Below are 22,146 nucleotides of genomic sequence, written 5' to 3' on the forward strand. Positions count from 1 at the left end.
CTAATTTTTTGTGTTTTTAGTAGAGACAGGGTTTCACCATGCTGGCCAGGCTGATCTCGAACTCCTGACCTCATGATCCATTCACCTCAGCCTCCCAAAGTGCTGGGATTACAGGTGTGAGCCACCGCACCCGGCCCAAGGGACTTGGCTTTCTTGAAAAGGAAGAACAAGGATTCCATAAACCAGGATCAGAGAGATAAGAAAACTCACTGGGATCTGCTAGCAAATGTTCTTGCCCAAGTAGTTGGGAGGGGGAGGATTGTGCATGTGGAAGGTGGTGGTGGAAGAGGGGTTTGCCACTGTTCTATCTGTTAATAAACATGAGTTGAATTAATGCTTAGAGGCTGAGCTGCAAAAACCAGGATTAAACAAGCCACCTGAATGGTGCTTGATTGTTGCTCATTTTCTCCTCTTGGTGGGCAGAGTCAGGAATGTTATCAGGACAAGGGGTGAGCAAGCTCCTTGGCCCCAGCTGAAACAGTGTCTCTATGGACATTGAGCCAGGAGTCCTCAAAGCCAAACAACTGGTGTTAGCAATGAGGACTTTGCTATTTACATAGAGCTTTCCATGAACCAAAACCATTAGTTTAAATGAGCTGAAAACATCGGTTAAGCCATGAACAGGAGAGTGCTCAGAAGGAAAAGTGAATCATAGAACCTTGCTTAGTAGCATTGAAGTGCTGCAGTCATGTCCCTGGTCCTTGCCACAGTTCAACTTGGCCAGTGAGAGGTGGGCATTAGGCACAGGGGTCTCCAAAGGCCCTCAGAACAGCATGGTAGAGCCGTAGCCAGGGTGTTTACAGGGCAGAGTGAAAGGGGACACTGAGCCCTGGTGCTTGCTGGATGCCAGGGGTTATATGAAGAGGAAGTAGTGCTGGTGCTTGGGCACCAACCCGGGGGTGAGGGGTCGAAAGAGGTAAAATGAAAAGGCTAACACCATAGCCTTATCCTCCCTGCTAGCATTCAACCCCTGCCCTCTCAGCTGGGAAACAGCATGGTCTAGAGGCTGTTGCTGTGGATCCTGACATGTATTCAGGTCAGCTCCTTGCAGCCTGTGGGATTTGGACACAGCTGGAAGTAGGGAGGGGAAGCTAATGTGGCCTACTGGGTGGGACTTCTGGGCTAATCCTGTTGTGGTTTGCATGGCTGAATGCATGATTAGTAATGATGTTTTGTATGCTTGTACTGTGAACGTCCATAAATATCAGAGGGAATTTTCCTGTTCAGGGATGACCACATGTACTGTCCGGCAAGTCCAACAGAAACAATATATAAACCTGGGGGAGAAAGGGAAATGTCAGCTTCAGTGAGGCATAGTGACTGCTGGAGTACTAGGAGAGGCCATTCTTTAGTACAATAGCTCCACTTCTCTCACACAGCCACTGAGTACTCCTCCCACCTGACTCTTCCCTATTGGCAGCTACTAACCTGCTACTAAGCTCTTGTTTAAACTGAAAATCTTTCCAACAGAGGCCTGTGACTCTCAGGCTGGATATTCCCATTTGGGATGGGTCAAATGGGACTCAACAAAACAAGGTGGGAAGCGCCCAATGAGCCTGTCTTATCAAATAGAAATAGTATATTTAAGAGTGCTGCTCTAGTGGCATCTGAGGGGCCACTGAGTTTTACATGAAACAGTAGCAGTCATCTCTTTGGGAGAAACTTTATCTCCCACTCCACTGCCTGAAGGAAAGCTGCTGGCTCAATAGGGCCCTTGATTCATCAAGGTTGGTCTGTAACCCTGAGCTCTTTCACTGATGATGGTTTAGCTAAGATGACATCTGATAATGTCCACTGGGTGGCAGCAACCATCCAGCCTCAGTGACAATTCTGTAAGACCAACTGCAGCACAATGGGCTGAATTGAAAGCCACACCCTCACCTTAGATAGTACTCCTAAGGGCTATTTCTGACTCTTAGGCTGTTACCAATGGCCTAGCCATGTGGTCTGCCACTTGGAAGACTGAGACGGGCAGATAAAGACATCCCTCTCTGCGGCCATGAACTGTATAAACAAATTGTGTCTCCTAAGCAGAGAGTCTGGGTCCCTCGTGTTGATGCCCTTGTAAGGGCCTCTTGTCTGATGGGAACAATGAGAATTGAGCTGTTGATTGAGCGTGCAATGCCTAGATTGCTGCTATTGCTGCCTGGTGTCCTCACCTCATCAGAAATGGCAACAGATCCACCATTGCAGACTAGACACTGTAAAAGACTATGTGTTTCTGATGCAGAAGCTTCCACTGTATGCCAGACTTGTGACTCCTGCCAAATTTTGGCCTGTTTGTTCTGTGGTAAAGTAGGCCACATTGCACAGGACATTACCTCTGTCTGTTCCTGGCAAATTGACTATATCAAATCTTTGACCCCCTTTTGAGACTACCGTTGTTGTCTCACTGCTTTGACATTTTTCTTTTTAAGGTTATGCTATTGCTGTTTCAGTCCAATCTGCTGACTGTAGCCCCACCATTGTGCTTTAAAATGAAATTGTGTCATGCATTAGGCTTTCTGAATCATTTGCAAAGAACATCTAACAATGAGATAATAGTCAAATAATTTAATGGACATTCCATATTCCTTACTATATTCAGTATTGCTGAGTGCTAGAATGGCATTCTCAAAAATTAACACAAAAATGTTTCTGACTCTTTGTCGGGTACATTTTCCCGGTCTACATATTTTAGTAAGGCAATTTGGTCACTTAATTTGGTTGTCTCAAGAAAAGTTCATTCTTTTTGGTTACTCCTGGGTAATACTTAGTACAAAAGGAGTACAGAGTTATAGAGATCTGTTATGACAATTTGGTATTCCATTCTGACCATTCATGGACATGGTATGTCTTTCCTTCCCCTAATAGCAAACCCGGGTCAACCTGATTGGTACATTTTCCAGGTGGCAGCCTGGGCAAAAGAAACCTGGGACATGATTGGTCCTGGATTATTCTGCTATGTCTGATGCTATCAATGGTTACAAACACACAGTCTGGCACAACATTGTTTCAGTCTGACTGATTGTAAATTCATATGTTTTTCCTGCTGCCTGAGCAGTGTTAGGTTAAATAACCTATGACTGTAACTACTCAGTGACACTGCCTATGTTTTTTGAACTCAACATACTTGTGATTGAGATCAAGTTTAACAACAAATATCAAATTGGAGTAACTGGGAAACTTTCAGGTTCTATGTTTGTATGTGGAAGAGAATGGACCATGAAATGTCTCACCATTTGTGTTGGAGGCTCCTTTTTGACCCAACTATTTTCCCTGTAATTATTGGTGATTATACCAAGGACTGACTAATTAACCTCTAATTCAATGAATTCACCTTTAAGTTGATGAATTAACTACCTTCTTTTGTGTAGGTCATTATGGACAATAGACAGACCTTCAAGAACATTCTTGCTGGCCACCCAAAACGTCCACATCGTAATCCCCAGAACCTGTGAATACGAGACATGATAGGGAAAAGGGACTTTGCAGATGTGATTGAGTTAAGGATGTTGATATGGGGAGATTATCCTGGATTATCTGGGTGAGACCAAGGTAACCACAAGGGTCTTACAAGAGGAAGGCAGGAGGGACAGAAATGGGAGTGAAGATTTAAGAACGGAAGCAGAGGTCAGGGAGGAGAGAAGATACTTTAAAGATGGAGGAAGACGTCATGAGCCAAAGAACGTAGGAGACCTCTAGAAGCTGGAAATGGTAAGGAAACAAATTCTCCCCTACAGTCCCCAAAACGAATGCAGTCCTATGGATCCATTTTACACTTCTGACCGCTAGAACCATAAGATAATAAATTTGTGTTGCTTTAAGTCACAAAGTTGGGGGCAATTTGTTACAGCAGTACTAAGAAATGAATACAGATTTTGGTACTAAGGGTGGGGTGCTGCTGTAACAAATACCTAAAAATGTGTGAGTTGCTTTGGAATAGGTAACAAGTGGATGCTAGAAGAATTTTGAGGAATATAATAGAAGAAGCCTAGACTGTCTTGAATAGATTGCAAGTAAAATATTGATATTAAAGACTTTACTTGTGACGGTTCAGAAGGAATTGGGGAGCACAGTAGAGAAAACCTATGTTTTCTAAGGGAATACCTCAGTTACCATAAATAGGCCATTGATAGAAATGTGGATGCTAGCATCACTGCTGATGGAGGCACAAAGGAAATGAGGAACACCTTATTGAAAACTGTAAGAAAGGTGATCCTTGCTATCTGGTAGCAGAAAGCTTAGTGTTGAAAGCAAGCAGTTGAAGGTGCAGCCTTGTTTCTTCCTGCTGCTTGTAGTAAGATGTGAAAGGAAACAGAGGGATTGAAGAAAGAACTGTTAAGCATAAAGGAACCAGGACTTGATAGTTTGGGAAATTCTCAGCCAATCCATATTTCAAAAGACACTAAAATGAGGAGATTTACTGTCAAGAAAGTATGTTCTAAAGGGAAAGCCAAGGGTGTGGCTGGACAATCTCTTGCCAGTGCATCAGAGGGACGAAAAGACCAGAGTATTCAGTCACACAGAGGGCTCTGTGAAGAGATTAGATGTGACTCATAAGCCATCTAAGAAGAAGCCAGGAATAGATATGGGGTTATCAAAGAAAGATCTGTAAATAACCTTCTTGTCTAATGGTATGAATCCCTATGACTTAAACAGGAGACCCATAAAGTTTTTGAGAATGTTATATAAGCAGAAACACTGCCAGCTTGGACTGAGAGAAACAGGGACAAGACGAAGTGAAAGAAGGCTATAGAACTTCCAAAATTCTACAGGCAGGAAGCGGGCTAATAAAAACTGCAAACATGTGAGGCCCTTTAAGAAAAAAGAAAGATGCCTCTAATGGCAAAGCTTCAGGCCCAGGTGATCATTCCCATTCCTTAAAGGTGAATGGAATTTGCCCTGCTGGATTTCAAAATTGTTTGGGAAAAATGACTCCTTCCTTTCCTTTCATTTTCTCTCCCTTTTTCATCTTTATTTTGAAGGAAAAAAATAGTTACTACAATGGATAAATCTGGCGTCTTAACCAAGTAATTAAAGTTAACATTACCAGTAATGGGACAGATGGAAATGTTGTGCCACCTGATAGGAGGCAATGAGAACACAGTATCACTTCTGCGAGATTCCTGTCAAAAATATAATCTGAATCTAATCTTGAGGACAAACCCACACTGAGAGAGACAAACTCAAAAATAACTGGCTTGTATTCTTCCAGATGTCAAAGTCATAAAAGACAAAGACAAACTGAGAAATTATTCCAGATTAAAGAAGAAAAGGAGAAAATGATCACCCAAGACATGATCTTGGATTGGATCCTGGAATAATACATTTTTCTCTCTTTTGCATAAAAGATATTATTAGGACAATTAGTCTAATGATGAAATAAGGTCTTTAGCTAACATAATAAGGTGGGTATCAGTGTTACTTTTTCAGATTTTAACAACTGTACTATTGTATATAAGAGCATGTCCTTGGTTTTGATAGAAATACTTAAATATTTATGTCTGTAACTTTCTCATGAACATTTCAGGGGAAATACACACACAAATGTATACATATTTACATATACAAACAGAATGATGGACAAATATGGGAAAGCATTAACATCTGGTGTATGTGAATCAAGGAAATATGGAGATCCTTTGTGTGTAATCTCAGAAGAAGACTGTTTACTCCCATTTCAGGCAGTGCTTCAGTGTGGCACACAGAGTTGTACTGGTTAGAGTGAAAGCTAAGCTACAGTAACAAAGAGGCCCAACAGTACAGTGACTTAAGAAACAAAGCCCTTTATTCTCATTCTCGAAGCAATCCAGAACCGGTAGGGGGGCCCATTTGCTCTGTGCAGTCACAAGGGCTCCTTCCATCTAATTTCTCCCCACCACCTGGAGCACCATCCTCTTCTACATGGTTGATGCTAGTTTACAGGCCTTATCATGTTTCAGCTCACCAGAAAGGGTAAGAAAGTGGTAGAGGACGTGTGCCATGGTTGAAGGCCCAGGCCTGGAAGTGGCACACATCACTTCTAACTCATATTCCTGATGGGGAGGTGCTGGTCATATGACCACACCAAGTTGCAGGGAGGGAGTTTGTGGGAAGGGAAGGAGGTATGGTGTGGAGCTTCTTCAATTAATATAGAAGAAGAGTGGAATCAGTTTGGAGGATAGCAATAAATCTTTGCCACAAGTAGCCTGAGTAAATCTCTGTCAAAATATCTGCAGCGTATTTTTATTTATTTATCTTTCCCCACTAGCCTGTGAGCCCCGTGAGGACCAAGGACTAAGCTTTCACTTCTGACTCCCCAGTATCTAGCTCACATGTGAACACTCACTATGTTTCTATTGAAAAATGAATTGGGGCAGTTAAGTGTCTGGGTCGGGGGAGCAGGACAAGGGCAAAGATGAGCATTATTTTCATGACCTAGTTCAGAAAGCAAGGCTGAGCTTCTTTATCAAGGGCACTATACACCAAGTTTGTATAAGGCATTTGGTGAAAAGTTTTGCTCTGAAAAGAATGAGTTAATTCAGCCAAAAAGGGTGGGGCGGGTGGCACAATTCAAATGTGACATTCTACAGTTCAGCTCAAAAGAAGCAATTGGCTGATTGTCACCAAGTGACCTCACTTTTCTCTGCAGTTTTCAGCATGGGAAGAAATAAAACAGGTGAAACTATGAATGTACACTGGTTTTAAACAGAGGTAGAAGATGTAAAGGTAATTCTGAAGCATATGGGAGGAGCTGCTTCTACAAACCTGATTTCCCAGCTGCACAGTGGGATCAGAGGAGCAGGGCTGGGGACTTTCGTTCCGCGGAGTCCACCCCCACTCCCTATAGAAGGAGAGCTTCCAGGTGGCCTAAGTCAGCAGAACCAAGCAGGCGCCCCATCCTGAGCTCCTGGAGACAACAACAGATGGTGGATAGGCAAAGCAAATTAATCAAGCCACCAAATGTTCTCAGATTTGGTTTTCAAATTCACTACCAGTTACTCACAGCCACTGTTATTGTGCATCATATTTATTTGACAGCATTGTCCAGCCCTTAGATTTCTCTCACTGGCTCACACTAAAGAACATATGCCTTGTATTTCAATTAGCATTTTCCAAAGTTCAAGGGAATTCTAGGGCTGAAAAAAACCCAGTATGCCAGGAGTTCACGTACAAAGGCCATCTGTGGGGCTCGTTTCAGTGTTCTAATGTAGCCTAAAGGGCAGAGGCTTGCACTTAGTCTTTTTGAAATATAGGTTTTAGAAAAGCTCCTTGAACATATTGCAACACACTCCATGTGGGATTCTTGTCTATCTCTTTGGAGGAGTTAGTCATGACTTTTAAGATCTCTTCCTATCCTTCCAGCTCTTCCTATCATCCATGTGAGGCCGTAGCTGTGTACAGAGCAGACTAGTGCGGTCTAACTGCTCATCCATCACGTAAGCCTTTCAGCAGCAAGTAGGCAGCCAAATGTCAGCGTGTCATGAAACTCCAGAGAAAGAACAGTATACACAGATAACGGCCAGCAAAGCACAGGGTGTGGGTTTTGCTCACAGAGAATCTGGGTGTGTCGTGCCACCCCTAGAGGATGTTCTTAATATCAAAAGTGAAAGCTGAGGAGAAGAACTATCTAGAGGGCAATTTGGTCATAGCATGGCGATGAGGAGAATGGGAGACATCAAGGGATGGAAACGGATGAGGTGGGCACATCCCCAAGAACCATAAAAATGTCCCAAAGACATCTGAAAATACATTGGAAACAGTGACCTCAAGGCAGTGTAGTGTCCTGTGCTGAGTGTCAGAAAGTTCAGGTTCTGGTTCCATCTCTGCCAGTACCTCCCATCACCTCTCTGGAGTTGTTTCCTTTCTGTGCAGTGTGGTGGGTAGGACTCCCTAGGTGATTCTCAATAGGCCATATTCACATGGTGCGGCTGGTATAAGCCTAAGTGTCATGAGGTTGGAGAGGACACAGAGGATGAGCCCAGGCAGGGCCAGCTCCGGGAATGCTGGCCACCTTATCAAATGACATATTCCACATAGACTTGGCTGGAAGGGCCTTCATCAGAATTTTTTTTATTACTACCAGGAGAGTGAAAATCAGGAAAACAATTTCCACAATATCCATAAATCAGGGCTGATCTTGAGATGAATACTAACAAATTCTTTTGCTTATGTACTACTTTTCAGTTCCTAAAGTGCTTTGAAGCTCCACTCTTTGGGGATAAGTGGGGGGATTATTAATCCACTTTAGAAAAAAATTGCATAGAATTTGAGACCTCCTAGCAAATGGTAGAGACAGGATAAACCTAACTGGTGTGATTGAGAAGGCCAAGCCCCTCTTCATCTGTCTCAGAATATGTCCCTCGACTCAGCCAAAGAGTAACAAATACCAACATTAACCCTTTAATATGGATTAGTCATTAAATTACATTGGTTAACCGTCATCTAATGAATAGCAAAATCTTGGGAAAACCAGGTACAAATCAAATCAATTTGTTAGACAGGAAGGTGAAAGGAATGGCCTAGGTGCTCACACAGGCTCGCATGGGCAAGATAAGTCCAGGCTGGCTTTCAGTGGGCCCCGGGTCAGGATGAGTGCACTGACATAGCCACAGGGCCAGAGATTGGGAGCAGCAGGTCCAAGGGCAGATGTGGGTTCACGAAGCAGCAGTTTTGACACATTTAGCCCTTTGTGAGTTTGTATGAGGCAGGCCCTGTCTGGAGTACTGCCTTCAGCACAATGAAGAAAAACACAATGAATACCTGAAAGAGAGATGCTCAAATGCTCAAATGAGTAAGAATGACTTCAATTATTAATAACACCTCCATATGTCGAGGTTCTACCCCCTAGATTCTGATTGTATAGGTCTGAGGTGCAGCCTAGGAACCAGCATTTCCAAGAACCATGCCAGGTGATTACGATGCAGAGGGTTCATGGATTACAGTGAGTAATACTATACTAGTTGTGCATCCAGAAGGTAAATGATGGGCAACCCTTAAGTGGTATTTAGTTCTTCCCTTACCTGTGGATATTTTTGCCAGATCTAGAGGCCATGGGTGGGTGCTTCATGGTTTCTATCTGCTGCTATGGAAGAGAGATCTTCCTGCCCCCATCCTATGCAGAATCTTTACATTGAGAGGGGTATGGGAGTTTTCCTTCTGCATTTCCCAAACGAAGACATAGCTCAAACAACTTATCATATGAGGTGGTTAGGAGGCTCCCTGGTGCATTTGGAAGGGAGTGAAATCTGGAATATACAGAGAAATTGAGCAGGAAGCCACGTCTCCAAGGCATCCATTAGAGAATGGAAAGAGCTGGCTAACTTTGAGTTATAGGGTCATAATTCCATCTCAGGATTCTGGCAATAGCATAAACCACTAGAACTCTTCCTTGGTAGTTTATGAACACTTTGCCCTCCCTACCCTCACCCCACCTCCTGCCTTGGAAGATTAATGGCTCTGTAAATTACAGTTGTATTAAAATATATGTATTATATCTTGATATGAGGCTTTCATATGGGTATGAAAGCGCCCTCAACTTCCATCTCCCTGGGTGACATGTCTTGCTTTGTGTATTAATGCAGTTTCTATGTTGAAAAAAAGGACTTCCAGATTGACATAAGCTCCACAAAAGGCTGTGGGCTTTGAGTAAGACTATTCTGGGCTGGGAATCAGCACGTGTAAAAGTACAGAGGCAAGAAAAAGATGGACATTGGGGGATGCCCAGGAGGGAAATGTGGCTGGAGTAGAGAACTTGAGTAGGTTGAGACTATGGTTGGTTTTGTGTGTGTGTATGTGTGTGTGTGAGAGAGAGAGAGAGAGAGAGATAGAGAGACAGAGCGAGAGAGAGAGAGAGAGAGAGAGAGAGAGGGGGAGAGATCCTGAATAATGCACAAGGTATTTGAACTTTGAAGGCAATATACCTTTGAAGATTTCTGGATAGGGATGTGACATGATGAAAATGATGTCCAGGGTGGACTGGTTGCTCAGGATGGCCTTAAGGGATGACAGGCTGCCTGTAATAGGACCATGAGGGAAACAAGGAGCTTTATCTTGAGGCTGTATTGCCATATGAGCACTGGTTTTCGATTGCTTAGACTGCATGTATTTGGAGTGGCTCAGCGGGAGCCGGTGGGATCAGCATTCTGTGTCTTTACTGCTTTTTTTTTTTTTTTTTTTAAAAAGAGGGCAGATGAACCCATTTTGTTTTTCTGTTTCCTGGTTCTCTATGAAGCTGGGCTTATGCCTAGATTTCTTGCTTTGCATAGAAACATGTCATATCCATATCCTATTTCTGGGACAGAGCCAAGGGCCAGTGAAAGCTAGGTCTCTCAATTTCTGGTTCAGGATCTACGATGTCATGTTGTTATCCCTTAAAGTGATTATTCGCTAATTATTTATTGAAACTGTTTTTTTCTGAATTCCTTAAATTAGAGTCCGGATCCTCCCCCAGACAGGGGGTCTGGGCCACTGAATAATACAGTGGAGGGCTCAGGAAAGCAAAGGGGAAGGAAGAAGTAGAGGGGAAGAAACAGAAAGAAGACGAAAGGAAGGAGAAGAGGAAAAGGGGGAAGTAGGACAGAGGGGAGGGAAGAACAAAGAGTAGTTCAAAGAGGATGGTGGTAAAAGGGAGCCAGTCGCTATAAAAATTGCTGCCCTAGAAGCGAGAGGAAGGTGTCCTGGGATGTAAAAGCAACCTTTCACTTTCACCACTTGGGGGCAGACGCTACTTACAAGAAGAAGCAACAATTTGCAATGGCTTCAGGGTCAAAGTGATCCTCTTGGCACACAGAGGATTCGGTGATGAGTCGATCACTCACTCCCTGAAGTTCTTCCAGTCTCTCAACAGCTAGAGCCCCATCTCTGGGCACAATATCAGTGTGGATTAAAGAAAAAAAGAAGGCCAACTTTGCTCAAACTTAGATTTTCACATCACGTGGAGTATAGAATTACAGTTGAACGGGTACCACATAGAACAAAACATTTTGCTGTTTCACCTTATTATTTAAAACATAGAATTGCCCAGGCTTTTATGCAGTCCCTCATTTCTTTATGTCTTTTCCTTTACTGCAGAGTTATTGCATATACATTATATGTGCATTATTGTCAAGGAATTTCCAAACGTTGGAAAGCACTCTTCTTAATTTCTTCCAGCTCCTTCTCAGTCTTTGCTTCTGTTATATTTTTAGCCTAAGGTGATAAAAATGCATGGGAATGTGTATCTTAGTTTCTTAAAAAAAACAAAAAAACCAAAAAAACTCATAAACTCTGAACCTTTGGGTTAAAGGGATATTTTTATTTGGAGAATGGTTGAAAACAACCAAATTACTGCAGGTAGTTCTGTGGTGCTTAAAAAGCAATCGTTGCAGGTGTCTGATTGCCTCTGAGCACAATGCGACTAGCATAGTGCTAACAGGACAAAGTGTGAACTGAGATATTAAAGGGGACTGATTTCCTTCAACCCCCCAAGTTGTTAAGTATTATGATCCCTGAAAACAGCATTTCAATGTCCATTTTGTTTTCCTTTTGGTAGATTTTTTTCTTTTTTGAACCATATAGAACAAGTTAACTCCAGCAAGTCTATTTCTAAAATAGACTTTCTAAGTAGCCAATTAAAAGCAGAATCTCTTGAAAATAAAAATATTCTCTTTGGAGTGGTGATTGGGCCTCTGAGATAAAGAATCTCATTTGCAAGTTTAAAAGGAATAAGAACTTTCTATTATCTACAGACTGAGTAGGTGCTGAGAAAAAGGCAACTTTGCTCTTCCCTATTCCCCCACCAAAAATTAAAAAATAGAAGGATAGCAAATTGACTGAACAATTGTGGGAAGTTTGGCTCCATTAGTCTCATGCTTTTCAGTGTGTCCAGGTTGACAATAAAACTTAGTTTATGTGAGTATATGAGGTGATAGTTTCATTCCAATTGTCTGTTTAATCTAGTGGCACAAGAAGCAGCAAAGCTACTGTTTTGTAGCAAGGTCTTGGGGCCTACCGGTTCCTCATCCCTAAGTTTAAGGAGAAGAGCATTACCTCCACTTAAGATTTACATAACTTTTTATGAAATACCCTCACGCTAATTTAGTCCACGGCCCCTTTAACACATACAATCCATTACAGTGCTGGTGAGATGATTACTTCCGGATGTGGTTTCCATTCTCTCCCTCTATTTCACAAGCTGTGTGCCGATGTTATAAAGCTCTTGCAAGGAAGAAAAGAGAAAAACTTCTAAAATGATTTCTTGTTCTTAAAAAACGGGAGAACCGACAGCAAAGAATGATTTACTATGAGTCTCTGCTTTGCAGCAGTGGAAAATTGGGAGAGGATCAAACATCCTCTCCAATTTGGCTACCACCTTCTACATTTAATAGTGTTTTAAAATGAAATCTCTGACAGTCTTTGTAAGGGCTATTAATTTGTACCTTGCAGAAATGCGATTCAAACGTTTCTGGAATCGAGACCTTGGAGGAGGTTTTATAGTAAAGAAATATCAGGGACATCTGAGATTTTCTCTGAAAGTTGATGTGATCTCTTATCTGAAAATCAAAGGCTTTGACCCAAACTTTGAGATCGCCTCTCTCATTTGGTGTTAGCAGGGAAGGTCTGACAAATATCGAAGGGGCTGACAAAACTCTGTTTTGCAACTAGTGTAGGGCCAAGATTTTCTCTCTCTTATTTGACTCTATCCCTTGAGAGCCTTGTTTGTTTTTAGTACCTAATTTTATTGTTCATTTTTACTAACCTTCCAATCTCAATGCACTTTACGAAAAAAGTAAACCAAAAGTAATTACTTGGAGAACACAAAGCCGTATCTATATATGAGATCAAACATTTCCAGCCTTCCCTTGCTATTTACTTCTAAATAACTACTCTTCTTTCTAGTGCTTTCTGCTTGTTTTTGTGATAAACTAACAGCAGGGAATGTCTTCAGGCTAATTATACAGGACCATTATGTGATCCTGCAGGAGGAGGACTAAGGAGAGCTCTATTTCCAGCTTTAGTTTCAGGGTGAAATGAAACTCTAAGGGAGATCAGACCTAGGCTGACTTCTCAGATCACAGGTAATTCTGGTCTAGGAGTCCCTTGCCCTCCACTAAGCAAGAACACCCTGGATATTCAGAGGATGACTTCTAGTATCCTTTGGATAGGTGGCTTCAAGTGGTCTTAAAGTTGCTATACAGCCAATGCCTTCCTATACTCTCATTCAGAGGGTTGAACATGAGTGTGATAAGGATGGGGAACACAAAGGCATAGGAAAGAATATAACAACAGTGACTAAAAATCTAGACTTATCTTTTGGGAAACAAAATCTCAGCATAAAATGTGGTGGTCACACAGAGAATTGTGAAAATTTCTCAGAAGATCTGGTGTCCTGCTCACACTGCAAATCCAGCCCCAAGCATCGATGAAGTCCGCCCGCCTCTCAAGAGCAACACGCGTTGGCCTCTAGAGGGAGGATTCCTTCGGCTGCAAGCCACAGACACCCAATTCAGACTTTAAAAAGAAATTCCAGTGCTGCTTCTTGCTTCAGGGGTCAAATGCTCTTCTCCAGTCTCTGACTCTCTCTGCATCTCACACTTGTATTTGTTTCTGCCTGTTCATCCTTCAGACGGGAAAGCAACATGGCTGCCAGAGGCCTGGCACTTACAATCAATCACCTTGGAGACCCAGCATCCTGGGGAGGAATGTGAGGTCAGGTCTGGGCCATGTGCCCACCGTGGGGTCAAGGCTGGGTGAGGTTAGCTTCACTCAAGTCACAGGAATACACTTTCCACTGGAAAGATAGGTTCTATTACCTACCATATGAGGAAATGGTTCTGGGCACCCAAAACCAAAACAATGTTCAGTACACAGTCCTTATCTATATGCATAAAAATACCAGGATCAATACCATATTGCCATTGTCTTGAGTGTATGTTTTGTTTCTTAAGGAAACTGCTGTTGCCTTGCCTGCTCCCTGGGGTCCACTTTGAACCTGTACCTTGACTTCTGACCACGGCCTTAGGTTTTGCCTTTGCTCTCATGTGGGACTTCCATCATAGGACACAATGTCCATCTTATCAATACTTTTCAACACCCATGGATTCCTTATGTGTGTGGCCTGATACCTCTTTTGGCTTCATCATGGGCACTCCCAGGATCCAATAGCTGTCTTTTATAGTAGACAGGGCCCTAGGGGTGACTCCATGCCTAAATGGAGCACTATTCCTCATGCCCGGCCAGATCAGTACAGTATAATTCAAACACGATGGGACAGATACATCTAGGATGTATGTCAAATGGGTCCCTTCCTATCTGCTTTGTCTCAGAGCTGGGGCTGACCAGGTACCGACAGGGAGATGACTCATTACACAGCAAAGAGCACGCCAACTTTGTGCGTGAACTGATCCCTGGCCAACATACTCATTTGCTACCCTGCACATAAGGGCCCAGAGAAACATGAGAGCATGAACTTCTAGATGACAGCATCATGCATATGTGGTGGGGGCACTTTTCCCTTTCATGTGCATGGAAAGTATTAGGAGGGAAAATATTCCCCTCACGACATATTTTACATCACCAGTCATGTTTTCCTGGAAATTGATTTAACTTTTAACACTTCAGAAAAGATCTGCTGTAAATCAGTTAATAGCCAGAGAGAAAGACTGTATTTCCCATCTTTCAACACCACCAAGGTTACAAAATGCCTTCCCCACTGACTAGTGTGGGTTGTTCCCTGCATCATAATCTCACTACAGTTCATTCAATCTCTTGCTCCTTCATTCATTCACAAGCATTTAAGCCCTAGGCTGTTTGGAATATACTAAGTGTGCAGTGGTGAGTAAGACCCTGTCCTTGCCCTCAAGAAGCTCTTGGCCTAGTCAAAGGCCAGATGAACAAATACTGAATTTCAATGCAATGGGGCAGATGCATCTAGGATATAAAACAGGAGCTCAGAGGAGACAAGGTTGTAAGGTGGGCTGTGGGGCAGGCCAGGTTTCGGCAGGGAGGGAGCCACTGAGGTGAATCCTGTAGAATGATACATGTAGCTAGAAAAATACAGGAAGTGTGATCCAGGAAAAGAAATATTTCAGGAAGTGTATCCCAGGAAAAAGCATGTTGGATGGTACAGGGCTGAACTGTCATGGTGGGTTTGAGAAGGAGTAATGAGGCATAGTAGCACGTAAGGTATAGGGCAGGGGACAGAGGGGAGCAGCAGGACATCATTCTGGGATGGTAGGCAGAGGCCAGATCATGCAAGGTTTTTAAAATTATGATAAGAGTTTCTATTTTATCCAGAAGAAGGAGCAGGGGGAATTAAAGGATTTAAATAGGAGTCTGTTGTGATTAAATTTGGATTTTAGGAAGATCACCCTGAGATTGGTGGAAATATTGCCTGGAAGGGAGTGAGACTGAGTCAGGAAGACCAGCTGAGAGGCGATGGCAGTCGTCTGGGCCTGGAACAACCAGGGATTAGACCAAGGCAGTCAAAGTGGGCTTGGAGGCCAGGGAGCAGAATTAAAATACATTGAGAGATTATACTTCATGGATCAATTCTATAGTTTGTTACTAGGGAAGTTTCTCTGAATGAGTACAGAGCTGCAGAAGAGCAGCAGAACCCACAAGGAGAAGGTGCAGGGTGATCCTGAGTGTGAAGCTGGCTAGTGGAGTTGCTTTGCTGCTACTGCCACTTGCCACTGATGGTCGTTCTCCTCTTCCTTTCGGTGAGGAAGAAGGGGAGAATCCAGGTGGAGTGGTCCCAGTTAAAAAAAGAAGAAAAAAGGAAAAATAAATGAAATACATATAAAGTTATCAGAAAATGGCAAGGATTTAGAGTAAATGCTTGGCTTTAGTTTTGGGCAAAGCAGAAATCAGAAAAGCCAGTAAACCAGGCAGGGGGATATTGGCTTAGTAATTGTTTTGGAGATATTACTTCAGAGTTATTACTTCAAATATTATTACTTTTGAAGCTTTATATCTGTCTAGTTGGAATTGAAGGAGGGACACCCTGGTATCGAGGTCTAGTAAGTGGCTAAAATATGAATCTGGAGCTCAGAAGAAAAGCCTGAGCTAAAGACATAGATTTGACTGTTGTTTGTCATAGAAAGTAGAGTAAACTGTAAGGGTGCAGGAAGATATCTAGGGAAGACACACAGAATGCAAAGAGAAAAGGACCAAGAACAAAGCTCTGGAGTGCATACCCACTTAAAACAATTTTTTTAAGGTAAAAAATTCTTATTATAAAAGTAATACAAATGAAAACAAATATTGAGAAAAGACAAAGTTATCTATTTACTGTCCTGCCATCCTACTACAACCACAGTGAGTAATTTGATTGACTTTGTCATCTTTTTATCCTGTGCTGGATGTGTTATTTCAGTCATGATTACAGCCATTCATATGCTTTTGTATCTTGCAATTTTTATTTAATATAACATTTTCTCATGTTTTAAATAATATTCATTACTAATTTTCAAAGAGTACTTAATGTATCATTCATATATATCCTTTTATTGACTGTTTCCTGGACCAGAGGATGGCAAACAACGGTACCACATTTATAAATAGTTTTATTGGGACACAGCCATACCCATATTGTTTACATATTGTCTGTGGCTGCTTTGTGTTACATACGGCAGTGTTGACAAGTTATGACTGAGACAGTATGGCCTGCAAACCCTAAAATATTTATTTTCTGATCGTTTATAGAAAAAATTTGCTGACTCCTGACCTAAATTTTTAGGTGGTTTATATTTTGGGCTATTAAAAGTAATGCCACTTGGAACATCTTTGTGTTCCAAGATGCCTTCAAGATCTCCCTTGAGTGGTTATGGCTGAGGGAAGCAGTGAAGGGGGTAGACACTGCAATCTGCAGCCCCTCCCCTTCTAGCTCAGTGCAAGGCAGATGAGCTGTAGTTCTGCCATTCTCACACACAATTGACTTCATGCCAACTTTTACTCTCCATGAGGTCCAGGTAAACCAAGAATGCTGTATAAACTTGGATGTCATCTCCTGTCCCTCATTCCATCATTTCTAAATACTTAGTGTGGGTGCCCATCCAGCCACCCTTGAAGGGCCTGTGAGGGAGCACAGCTGCTGTGAACACTACCGGGGCGCAGCCTGCTGCAGCTGGGGGTCAGCTCAGAATCTCCATGTTCCTCCATGCTGGCTAGTGCAGTGCTCCTAGAATACCCGCTGCTAATGAGAAGCAGGAGGATCTGTCAGTAGACAGAGAAATCAAGGGCAGATGACAAGGGCAAAGAGCATGAGAGGTCACGGAAATCTGGGGTACGTTTCAATGAGAGAGGAATGGTGAACTGCCCCATGGAGGAGAAAGGTGAGCTGAAGACTGAAGATCTTCCACTGGATTTGTTAATGGAATTTTCTCTGGTGCCTTTGTCTGAACAATATTAGCAGAGTTGAGGGACAGAAGCTTGATTACAGAGAACTGGAAAGTAAATGAAAGGTGGGAGAGTGAATTTAAAGTATTTGTATTGCTTGTTTGATTCTCAGCTCTCTCTCTCCCAGATTAAAAGCTCAGAGGGAGCAGAGGTGACATTGACCTTGATCAACATTAAAACCCTAATACCAGCTGCTATGCCCAATCCATAGTAGGCATTTAATAAATATTTAGTGAATGAGAGGAGACACAGTGGTAGATAAGGACATTAAGTACAAGGGATACCAGGGAGACTTTTTATTTCCTTACATAAACTTGAGGAAAAAATAGAAGAGCTTGAAAATATACACAGAGCGAGGTTTCAGAGAAAGTATAAAAGGACAGACCTGCCTTAGATATTAAAGCACATATTTGGCATTTCCTCTAGCTTTTCCCAAAAATCATCCAAAGGCAAAAAATGAATGCAAAAACCAAAAATATGAACTCCACTATGATTAAAGTAAGGAGCTGTAAATTCCCAAAGCAATAACAGAGAAGGTAAGAATTGATAAGAATGGAGAGAGAGAATGTAGAGATTGCAGATCTCAAAGAGCCATCAAAGGTAAAAGGAGTACTCCTTGAGGTGCAAAACCCCAAACCCTCACTGCAACAGGGTACACAGATAAGGGGCAGAGGTGCTTCTGCACACTATTTGCCTTTAAAAATTGGAGAAAGCAGAGCCAAATGAGAAGTCCCACAGAAAGGTTGTATGTAGAGAAAATGGACCATCTCTATGACATCAGGGGAGAAGAGAAAGTTGTTATCGTGAGAAAGCACCACCGCTGCCCATCATCACCATTCACAAAACCCTGGGGGATGAGGAATTCTAGCCAGGTTGCAGCCTGGCACTGGTCTCTTCCCAGAAAGCACCTGCAAAGAATTGGTCTGAAAAAATTTATCTCTTTCAATAATGAAGAATCAAAAAGTGAAAATCCACCTAACTATGAACCACAGGGAAAGGGAAGAAGGAACAGAAAAAAATGTTAGACAAGAAATACTCATGAGAAAAATACTGCCTTGAAGCAGATAAACACTGCATATATATTGTGTGAATTAAAAATAATCAATAAAGCAACTGCTTTTATGAAACAGGAACTTCAGATATGTAAGAGCCCAAGGAAAAGGTAGTGAGACATAGGAGATGATAAAATGTAAGCTGGAAGAACTCAACAAAGAAATGTAAGAAAAAGGTAAAACCATCACAGAAATGAAGGCAAAGGTGGAAAGAAAGCAAATGAGAATAGACAGTGCTCAAATATAGCAAAGAACATAGAGGGCCAACTAAGAAAGGAAGAAAAATAACAAGGAAAGAAAAAGAATGTGAAAAAGAATGAGAGAAAAATGCTGGTTGGAAGGAATTGGTAAAGAAGATTCAATGTACATAAAACCATTTAAAAGATGCTTGTCCTCCTTCATAGTAAAAGAAGTGCACATCAAACATACAGTAAGATCAGGACTTCTATTTTTAGCAACATCACAAAAGCATAAGTAGATGCTACTCAGAGACAACATGGATATTGCTTAGTGGTTTGAAGAGGAGCTTCTTCTGCAAGACTGGAGGGAAGAAAGCACAACTGGTTCAGATACAAGAATTTCATCAACTTCACCAGCTTTTCCTTCACAGGCCTATTTCTGCTGTAGAGAGGGAGTCAAGCACATCTGCTAGGGGAAAAGGTGGTGGATAGAAAAAAAGGAAGAAGGCTCATAAGAGTGTTGGAGAGTTGGAAAAACATCTGTGTGGAATGGAAGAAGGTGTTAATCTGAAAAGAAGTGGTGCAACGTGTCTCTGAGTCGCCGATCTGTGCAATGTGGTCTCCTACAGCTCGACTCAGCTGTTTGTTTGTCTTCACAAAGGCTGGGGATTCCAAGGTAGGTCAGATGGAGAGACAAAGGGGCAAGAACGCTGGGAAAGAATGGTGGAAGTGAAATGGAGGTGTTGAAGGAGGTTAGTGATCTATTGGATTTATTGGTTTCATTGGATTTCAGAAGTTGAATATTCTAAATCATAGACCTCTAGGAGAGGGGAGGCTCCATTATGCCCTGCCCTTCTTCCTTTCCTCAAGGTAGAAGACATGCTAATCTATTCGGCAGATTCCAGGGTACTGATGAGGCCACATTTACTCAGGGTGAAGTCAATTTGAAAAAAGATGTCATTTCATGGATATGACTTACTCTCTTCTCTCTTCTACCCATGTGACCAAAGTGGTTAGCTGACCAGGGTTTATTCTGTAGGACCATTGCCCATCTTTTCTTCATCTCTCTTTCTTGTCTATGCAACTTAAAAAGGTTAACACTGTGGGCTCACACTCTGTCTTTTTCTTCTTTGTAGCTGCCTGGGGTGTGGAGAGATCCAAGATGCAGATTGGGCCTCATACTCTGCTTTAGTGTGAGGCTTACTAGATCATGGGGAAAAGGTGCTCCTCATGCTGTAGCCCAACCCAAGATATTTGTTTCACAGGGTTTGGGGAAGGGTGGCCAAGACCACAAGTTGTTGGTAAATATCTTCTCTATAGCATGGACAGCTCTCTCCAACATCTAGCAGCAAGAGGAGAGTCTAAGGTATGACTATGGGCATGACAGTCTGCAGAGAAGAGGGGCTGAAGGCCACTGGAGTAGGAGAAAAGATGAAGTTCCACCTCCTATTTTAGCTTCAGCAATATCAGAACCACTTTTGATTCAAACTTTAGCAAAATGCTTCAGCAGACAGTTAACAGTTTTAAAACAGTCATTTCAAAAACCAGAAGACGTGTAGGGGCTTTTATAGTATTAAAAAGCAAAGGGCTTAGGGCTAGGTAGGAAATGAATAATAATAATAATAATTTAATAAACCTGTAAGTTCAGTAACACCTTACATGCACATTAAAAAGCAGTTCCTGTGCTATTACTGTTTATAGCAGTAGATACAAATCTTGACATGGATGTTCATATAAACATAAAGGTTTACATTTCAAATGGGTAAACATAAGTTCCGTAGTAAAATAATTTGCCATAGGGGAATCCAAATCTCTTTACAGGGATATGTAACAGGGAAAATTTGCCACGTAAGATAGAGCAGAGTGTTCAATTTAATCTTACTTGAAACCTTGACCTTAGTCTTTGCTGAGATTCCTCAATCATAAATATGGCTTCTTTATAAACTCAGATGGTGGATTTATAGCACAGTGTCTGAATGAGCAAAATACTTAATTTTAGATCCAAATGACATTTTCCTTTCTCAAAAAGAAGTCTGTATTTCCATGGGAACAGAGACGGGGTTATCTTAAATCCCTTAGACTGAGGATTGAGAGGAAGCCAGCTCCTCAGTGAGTGGGTCCTGGAGACTCTATAGTTGGTAAGTGAGGTGGAACTTTTGAGTATGGAGAATGGGAATAAAGATAGGGAAAGAAGTTAGACGATTTCTGTATAGTGCCAGGTGTGGTGGCTCACACTTGTAATCCCAGCACTTTTGGGAGGCTGAGGTGGGCAGATCACGAGGTCAGGAGTTGAAGACCAACCTGACTAACATGGTGAAACCTCATCTCTACTAAAAATACAAAAATTAGCCGGGCATGATGGCGGGTGTCTGTAATCCCAGCTACTCAGGAGGCTGAGGCAGGAGAATCTCTTGAACCCAGGAGGCGGAGGTTGGAGTGAGCCGAGATTGTGCCACTGCACTCCAGCCTGGGCAACAGAATGAGACTCCGTTTCAAAAAAAAAAAAATTCCCAGCCCTAGGCAATCACTAATTTTTTTTGTCTCTACAGATTTTCTTATCCTGCACATTTTACTTTTTATTTTTTGGACGGAGTTTCACTTTTGTTTCCCAGGCTGGAGTGCAATGGCGTGAATTCTGGACATTTTATGTGAATAGGATCATACAATATGTAGTTTTTGTGACTGGCTTCTTTCACTTAGCACATTTCCAAGGTTTATTCATGTCGTAGCATAGATCAGTACATTGTTCTTTTTAGTGTCAGACTAATATTCCATTGTATGGCTATACATATTATCCATTCATCACTTGCTGGAGTTGTTTACACTTTTTGGCTACTGTGGGTAATGCTGCTATTCATGGACATATTTTTGTGCAGACATAAGTTTTTATTTTTCTGGGGTAAATACCTAAAAGGGGAATTGCTGGGTCAGATAGTAACTCTATGTTTAATCTTTTGAGGCACTGCCAGACTGTTCTCCAAAGTGGTTGTACCATTTTACATTCTGACAAGCAGAGTATGCAGGTTCTAATTTCTCCACATCTTTGCCAACATGATATTCTCCATATTACTGATTATTGCCATCCAGTGGATATAAAGTAGTGTCTTATTGTGGTTTCAATTTGTATTTCCCTGATGGGCAATGATGCTGAACATCCTTTTGTGTGCTTACTGGCCATTTGTATATATTCTTTAGAGAAATGTCTATTCAGATCCTTTGCTCATTTTAAAATTGAGTTATTTGTGTTCTTATTGAGTTATAAGGGTTTTTCTTAATGCACCCTACCTAAACACAAGTTTGTTATCAGATACATAATTTGCAAATATTTTCTCCCTTTGGATTTATTTTTAGTTAATAGCTTTAACTAATGCAGAAAGGCTTCTGAAAAGAATTAAAGAAAAAAAATGCTGTGATTCTATCTGCATTTATGATCACAATGTAATTCTTCCATTCAGGGATTTTTGGTGTAAGGAGAATGAAAAGTGCATTTCTTCTATTAAAAAAGTCAATCACAAATTTCATTCTGTTCCCCATTTGGTGATAATACAAGAGGGAGAGGAAATTTGTTTGTACCA

General features: G+C 41.8%; 1 non-coding gene and 1 pseudogene across 1 annotated transcript; one reads left to right on the forward strand and one right to left on the reverse strand.

The window, feature by feature from the left end:
- Positions 1 to 10,121: 10,121 nt before the first annotated feature.
- On the reverse strand, positions 10,122 to 20,862 carry LOC110742841 (annotated as a pseudogene).
- LOC116274844 lies at positions 15,471 to 15,696 on the forward strand. The gene has a single exon (XR_004183602.1). It is a non-coding gene; the product is annotated as a small nucleolar RNA U3 (small nucleolar RNA).
- Positions 20,863 to 22,146: the final 1,284 nt, after the last annotated feature.

Source organism: Papio anubis, chromosome 4 (assembly GCF_008728515.1).
Source record: "Papio anubis isolate 15944 chromosome 4, Panubis1.0, whole genome shotgun sequence".
In the NCBI taxonomy this organism is placed as follows: Eukaryota; Metazoa; Chordata; class Mammalia; order Primates; family Cercopithecidae; genus Papio; species Papio anubis.